Raw genomic sequence first — 6,754 nt, forward strand, 5'->3', positions numbered from 1 at the left:
TAAGTATGTGTGGTGTGCGTACCACCACGTTTCCGACTTTGATAAAGGTCGGATTGTAGCCTATCGCCATTGCGGTTTATCGTATCGCGACATTGCTGCTCGCGTTGGTCGAGATCCAATGACTGTTAGCAGAATATGGAATCGGTGTGTTCAGGAGGGTAATACGGAACGCCGTGCTGGATCCCAATGGCCTCGTATCACTAGCAGTTGAAATGACAGGAATCTTATCCGCATGGCTGTAACGGATCGTGCAGCCACGTCTCGATCCCTGTGTCAACATATGGGGACGTTTGCAATACAACAACCATCCGCACGAACAGTTCGACGACGTTTGCAGCAGCATAGACTATCAGCTCAGAGACCATGGCTGCGGTTACCCTTGACGCGGCATCACAGACAGGAGCGTCTTCGATGGTGTACTCAACGACGAACCTGGGTGCACGAATGGCAAAAACGTAATTTTTTCGGATGACTCCAGGTTCTGTTTACAGCATCATGATGGTCGCATCCGTGTTTGGCGACATCGCGGTGAACGCACATTGGAAGCGTGTATTCGTCATCGCCATACTGGCGTATCACCCGGCGCGATGGTATGGGGTGCCATTGGTTACACGTCTCGGTCCCCTCTTGTTCGCACTGACGGCACTTTGAACAGTGGACGTTACATTTCAGATGTGTTACGACCCGTGGCTCTACCCTTCATTCGATCCCTGCGAAACCCTACATTTCAGCAGGATAATGCACGACCGCATGTTGCAGGTCCTGTACTGACCTTTCTGGATACAGAAAATGTTCGACTGCTGCCCTGGCCAGCACATTCTCCAGATCTCTTACCAAGTGAAAACGTCTGGTCAATGGTGGCCGAGCAACTGGTTCGTCACAAGACGCCAGTCACTACTCTTGATGAACTGTGGTATCATGTTGAAGCTGCATGGGCAGCTGTACCTGTACACGCAATCCAAGCTCTGTTTGACTCAATGCCCAGGCGTATCAAGGCCGTTATTACGGCCAGCGGTGTTTGTTCTGGGTACTGATTTCTCAGGATCCGTGCACCCAAATTGCGTGAAAATGTAATCAGATGTCAGATCTAGTGTAATATATTTGTCCCAGGAATACCCGTTTATCATCTGCATTTCTTCTTGGTGTAGCAATTTTAATGGCCAGTAGTGTACTTTGTGGGTGCGGAGCGGCCTCCATAGGGGAGACACGACCAGTTAGCACACGATTAGCAGAACATGAACGCCGCATGCGGTTAGCATAGCATAATAAATCGGCAATAGCGGAACACCACCATGACTACGGACAGCCCATTTCGTTCCAGGAAGTTCGTGTGCTGAGTCGTAGAAGCGAAAGTGTCGTAGAAGCGCCAACGAAAAATTCGAGAAGTGAACGAAATTATTAAGCAACTGGACAACATCAGTCGAGAGGACGGCTACAAAGTTTCGCTATCCTGGCTGGCAGATATCCCAGTCCAACGGGGCCGCGAACGGTCGTGGGGCAGAGGCCTCACCGAGCACGGACGCGACAACCTGAACAAACAGCTATAGGGGAACTGTCAGTGCATATACGCGCACACCAGATGGAAAACGTGTCCACCAGGACTGTACGCTGATTTGCAAACTGTCGCCAAGCACCGACAAGCCGTTTAGCCCATCCACAGCTTCCTTTCTATCCCGCCATCCATCCCCTCTCCTCTTTACTAGCCTATTATGTTCTAGGGCCAACAAAACTTTCAAAAATCTGACTTATTGATACTGATTGTCTGCAATAAATAGAGCCACCTTCACCCCACCAAAACCAGTCTGCCATGAAGAAGAGCGCTCTAATGCGGTCCAGACGGTGGTCTTAAGTTTATAATTACAGTATTTTATACAATGACGCGTTACAACACCCAGAAGCATTAATCATCATCTTCAGATCTGTTGGCGATATTAAAACAATGCTGTAACAACCTAAGTTCGATTTATGGATTTTTCAAATTGCTGGGTTAATTGCAGGACCGCAACTTCTATTAACCTGTTCGATGCAGAAGGAGACAAAGTTGCAGGACTTACTATTTTATTTAATTGAAACTACCCATCAATTACATGAAAAAAGTGAATTTTTCAACTTCTAAGGCGCTACAGTCATGGACTGTGCGGCTGGATCCGGCGGAGGTTCGAGTCCTCCCTCGGGCATGGGTGTGTGTGTTTGTCCTTAGGATAATTTAGCTTAAGTAGTGGATAAGCTTAGGGACTGATGACCTTAGCAGTTAAGTCCCATAAGATTTCACACTCATTTGAACATTTTTTTTTTCAACTTCGACTGTTTCTATATCGAACTAAGGTCATTCAGCTGAAGCAAAATATTCAACAAGCCTAATGATGTATTATCAAAATAAAAAAATGTTAACATGATTAACAGCGATGCTCACCAACCTACATATCAAAAATATTCCCATGTAAATATCAACATCACTAACTATACAGCGTGAACATTAATAAAAGCGACAAACTGCAGGGATGCATACCTGACTGGAAGTGGAGGAAAAACGTCGTATGAACACGTGTCCGGAAATACATAGTTGCCACAGTAGCTGGCACTGTCGAATGGGAGTTTCTCTGAACCATATGCCTTGTGTCCCTTGTGTGTTGCAGGTTGTGTGAATGACGCAGCGTACTGTAAGCAGCAAGCCGGCCGTTGCGACCGAGCGGTTCTAGGCGCTTCAGTCCGGAATCGCGCGACTGCTACGGTCATGTTTTGCCAAAAAAGTCTACCTAGATGGGACCACAAAAAATGGTTCAAATGGCTCTGAGCATTATGGGACTTAACTTCTTTGGTCATCAGTCCCCTAGAACTTAGAACTACTTAAACCCAACTAACCTAAGGACAGCACACAACATCCAGTCATCACGAGGCAGAGAAAATCCCTGACCCCGCCGGGAATCGAACCCGGGAACCCAGGCGCGGGAAGCGAGAACGCTACCACACGACCACGAGCTGCGGACAGATGGGACCACAGTCCTTCATTTACGAAGAGATCTTATTTTTCCTGGCTGACTATTTCCAGTTTCTGAAAGAAGGTGTTAAGCTTCCCAGACAGTCCTGCCTCTGAAATATATGTTTTTTTCCCACTCACTAAAATAACGTGGCGAATTCCTGGTGTCAGGGGAGTTACCATTTTGCCTTCACTAAACATGCGCACGAGCTGCTCTGATCGTATTATCCCAGCTTCTAATATGCACAAAAGCTCAGATTACAGCAATTAAATGAATTCCTCCACTTACTTTCCGCCATCTGGTTGCCGTCATGATGGACTGTCACCTGTCCCAGGTAAAATGTTCTGCAAGCCAGTGCCCTCCTGCTCCAATCCTAAGTGGGAAACGTGGAGTGTTACAGCCCGAGGTCCCTCTGCAGGTGCAATTCTCAGAGCGCTGCTTCCTAGAATCACTCCCTCAGCCAAGTCGCTAGACACAACATTTATGGTCCACAATCCACCTTTCTCCCTGTTCTCTGTCGCCTTCACTAAGGCCCTTCGGGTACAATTTCTCTACAGGCTACACATGCAGTTATAAGAATAGTCTTCTCACAATTTCCTAACGTAAAAAAAAGTTATAAGCCACACGTACGAAATGTAGTATTGGGGAACATGGAAATCACGACCTGAAATATGAATATTAATCTGACCGACAGAGTAGTTAAAGTGAGAGAGTCGCTTGCCACCTGTCACTACCTCCCTGTTATTGAATAATTTCTGTATGTGTAGTGTCAAACTTCAACAAAGAGGTTGGTATGACACTCTTAATGGGTCTTTGAGATTAACATGCCGGTCCATGACGGCTTTGCCAACCAGGGATCATAAACACACTGACTGCTGCATGCCTTCAAAAGTTTTGTGATTTACTATGTGTTGGAATTGTTCCTGTGGGTCCTCAGGTCTTTGACATACTCCCCTACTGGCAAATAAAATTATTGAATGGTTACAAGGTCATGCAGATATTTAACTAACCCATTCACACTGAGATCCAAGATGATTGGTTTTCCTAACCGTAATACAATATCGATGAGCATTATGCATTCTCTGCCTCTGAGATTTTGTTACCACTGCCCAAGCATTCACAATGACTCACTCTTCCATGGAGACATAACAATAAAAAATTCTATCAAAACATTCAGCAAAACTAGTTCTATTGGTACAACAGAATAAATGGCGTTAACGCAAGATAAACAAAACGTAAATGACATGTGTAATATAGTGAGACTTTACACAAATGACAAAGACAGAAATGTGGTTGAATATTAGTGTATTTGTTGTGTGTGATCTTTCGCCAATCTTAGATTTTTAGATGAGTGTGACCTTGTACCACAGCACACATCTAAAAATGGTGCTTTCCTTTAAAAGATTACTTTTAACCTAATAAAATAAATACAGCAAGGAATATAGAAATAAGAATTAAAAAAAAACAATAATTTTGAAGTCCCCTACTGCTCCCTTCTCAAGAGTCTTTAGGGAGCCCAAAAACTAACTTTAACATTAGACTTATAATCAAAGCACTACACTGAAGAGCTGTGTAACGGGTTAGATGTGGTAGGTGTAGCAGGTGAGTTGGCGCCAAGAGAAGGGATACCGCTTTAATTAGCATCGTCAGTGGTAGCAGCAGCGTTGGGGCAGGACCTGTCCCCAGTCTACTGCACCAACAGGCAGGCATCTGGACCACTGACAGACCGAAGATGTGGCAGAAGATGAGAAACGGTTGCTCTTGTTGAGGACAGTCCTCCAGCAGCAATCATCAATGTTGTGGAAAGTGCTCGGAGACGTCTAACACTTGGTCCGGCTTTCTCCACTCTCTCCATTCTGGTCAGCAGCGGCGATACATTTAGGTCAGATCCCTTGAGACTCTTTTATCAGACTGTAATGGTCCCAGGTGGTTGCATGACGTCAGGGGGAGTCCCTGTTACCTGCTGGCTGCAGGTGAGTCACCCCTGCAGTTTCTTTCACTCTCTTTTGTCACGAGTGAAAGGGACAGAGCTGCCCCAATGTCATCACGTCCACCGGCTGCCTGCACTGTTGTCACAGGATGGGCTGGATGGGTCACCTGTAGCCAAGTGGTTGCGTGACGTCTGAGACGAGCCTCTGTTATAATGCTGGCTGCAGGAGAGGCACCCCTGTGGTTACGTCACGTCAGCTGGTCTCTCGCCCTGGGACGCCGCCCCCGGTGTGACGTCGCACGGGAAGCCACGCCCAAGGTCTCACTGCAACACCTAAGCCCTGCCTGCCGCACTGTGATGTGGGCTTCCTGCACTACGCCAAGCCATGTCCAGCCACGGTCTTTTACTGTCACCATTTGGAACCCCATTGTCCTCTGCACAATCCTTATCACATGTTTTAGTGGTGTATTTTTACAATTAATGTTTACACACACACACACACACACACACACACACACACACACACATATATATATATATATATATATATATATATATATATATAGTAACAAATATATGAACTGACGGTCATTAAATAAGAAATGCAGGAAATAAGCGCCTTGTTGCTGTCTTCCATTAAAATAAAGAACGAAACAACAAGAAGTTAATCTCTTATCTAAAAAGACAGCTAAACCATCATTTTCCAATCGTGGAGCCGTTACTGTTGTGTGTGTTAGTGTTATGTTAGTTTACCACCACCTCTCATGCATCTCAATGAGCTACGTCAGCACATTATCCACATTCATACCTGAAGCATTCTCACACCACGCAACACTTACTTCTAATTATTATACCCATTACCAAGTTTAGCTTCCTCTAACCCTTTTTATTTTGAGATACTACGGACTTTGATTCTTCTCCAGACGCCATATTACTGGATTGTGATGCTGATGTGGATATCTGGCGCACTCCTCTCTGAGCTGTCATCATAGATCAGAGATTGGCACGAATTCACCTTTCCCTCTGAAACTGAGTAATAACTCTTAAACAATCGACATAGCGATATCATCAATTAACAGCTGCTGCAATGACATAAAAGTACCAGGTATAATTAATAATTTTTTTAATGCAGAACGATTAGTATCTTCCATTTTCATGTGGTTCCATTTACCATTTCTTTCCTACCGATCTAAAAACTTACTACTGTGACTTGCAGTCCACATGCTGCCACCACATGAACATCATTGCACTCCTGGCGATAATCCATAAGCGATAACCACAGACGAAAAAGTACCTCCAGCGAGAAACATAGCACCATAGGCGATTATGCATCAGTGTAACCACACTCGAAAATCACCAACGAGAACACATCGCTCCACTGGCCATAACCATAATCGAACCACAGGGGGAAAAATAATCATACTCGAAGGTCAACACGCCTCTGGCGTGGACAACCCATGTCCATCTCGCAAGATACCACCCCCTGCCTCCTCTCCTGGTATCGGCGGCATGATCCAAATCACGCCAAGATCCGCTATTGGATCGCAAATTAACTTCTGTGGCACTACTATCGTCTTCTCAATCCGAATGGTGGAACAGACCATGTGAACGCTCCACCGGCAATGCACATAATATCAACGGAAGGAACCAGATCATTACTATATTCAAAGATGAATTCTGAGAAGAATTATGTCTCCAACACTTGTACAATTATCCCTGAACCAAAAAATGCAATTTTCACATATCTTTGGTGTGGCTTGACACGCTAATGATACAGCAATAGCTGGTCGGAGTGGCCGAGTGGCTCTAGGCGCTACAGTCTGGAGCCGCGGGACCGCTAGGGTCG

This window comes from Schistocerca americana, chromosome 6, assembly GCF_021461395.2.
Source record: "Schistocerca americana isolate TAMUIC-IGC-003095 chromosome 6, iqSchAmer2.1, whole genome shotgun sequence".
NCBI classification, from domain to species: Eukaryota; Metazoa; Arthropoda; class Insecta; order Orthoptera; family Acrididae; genus Schistocerca; species Schistocerca americana.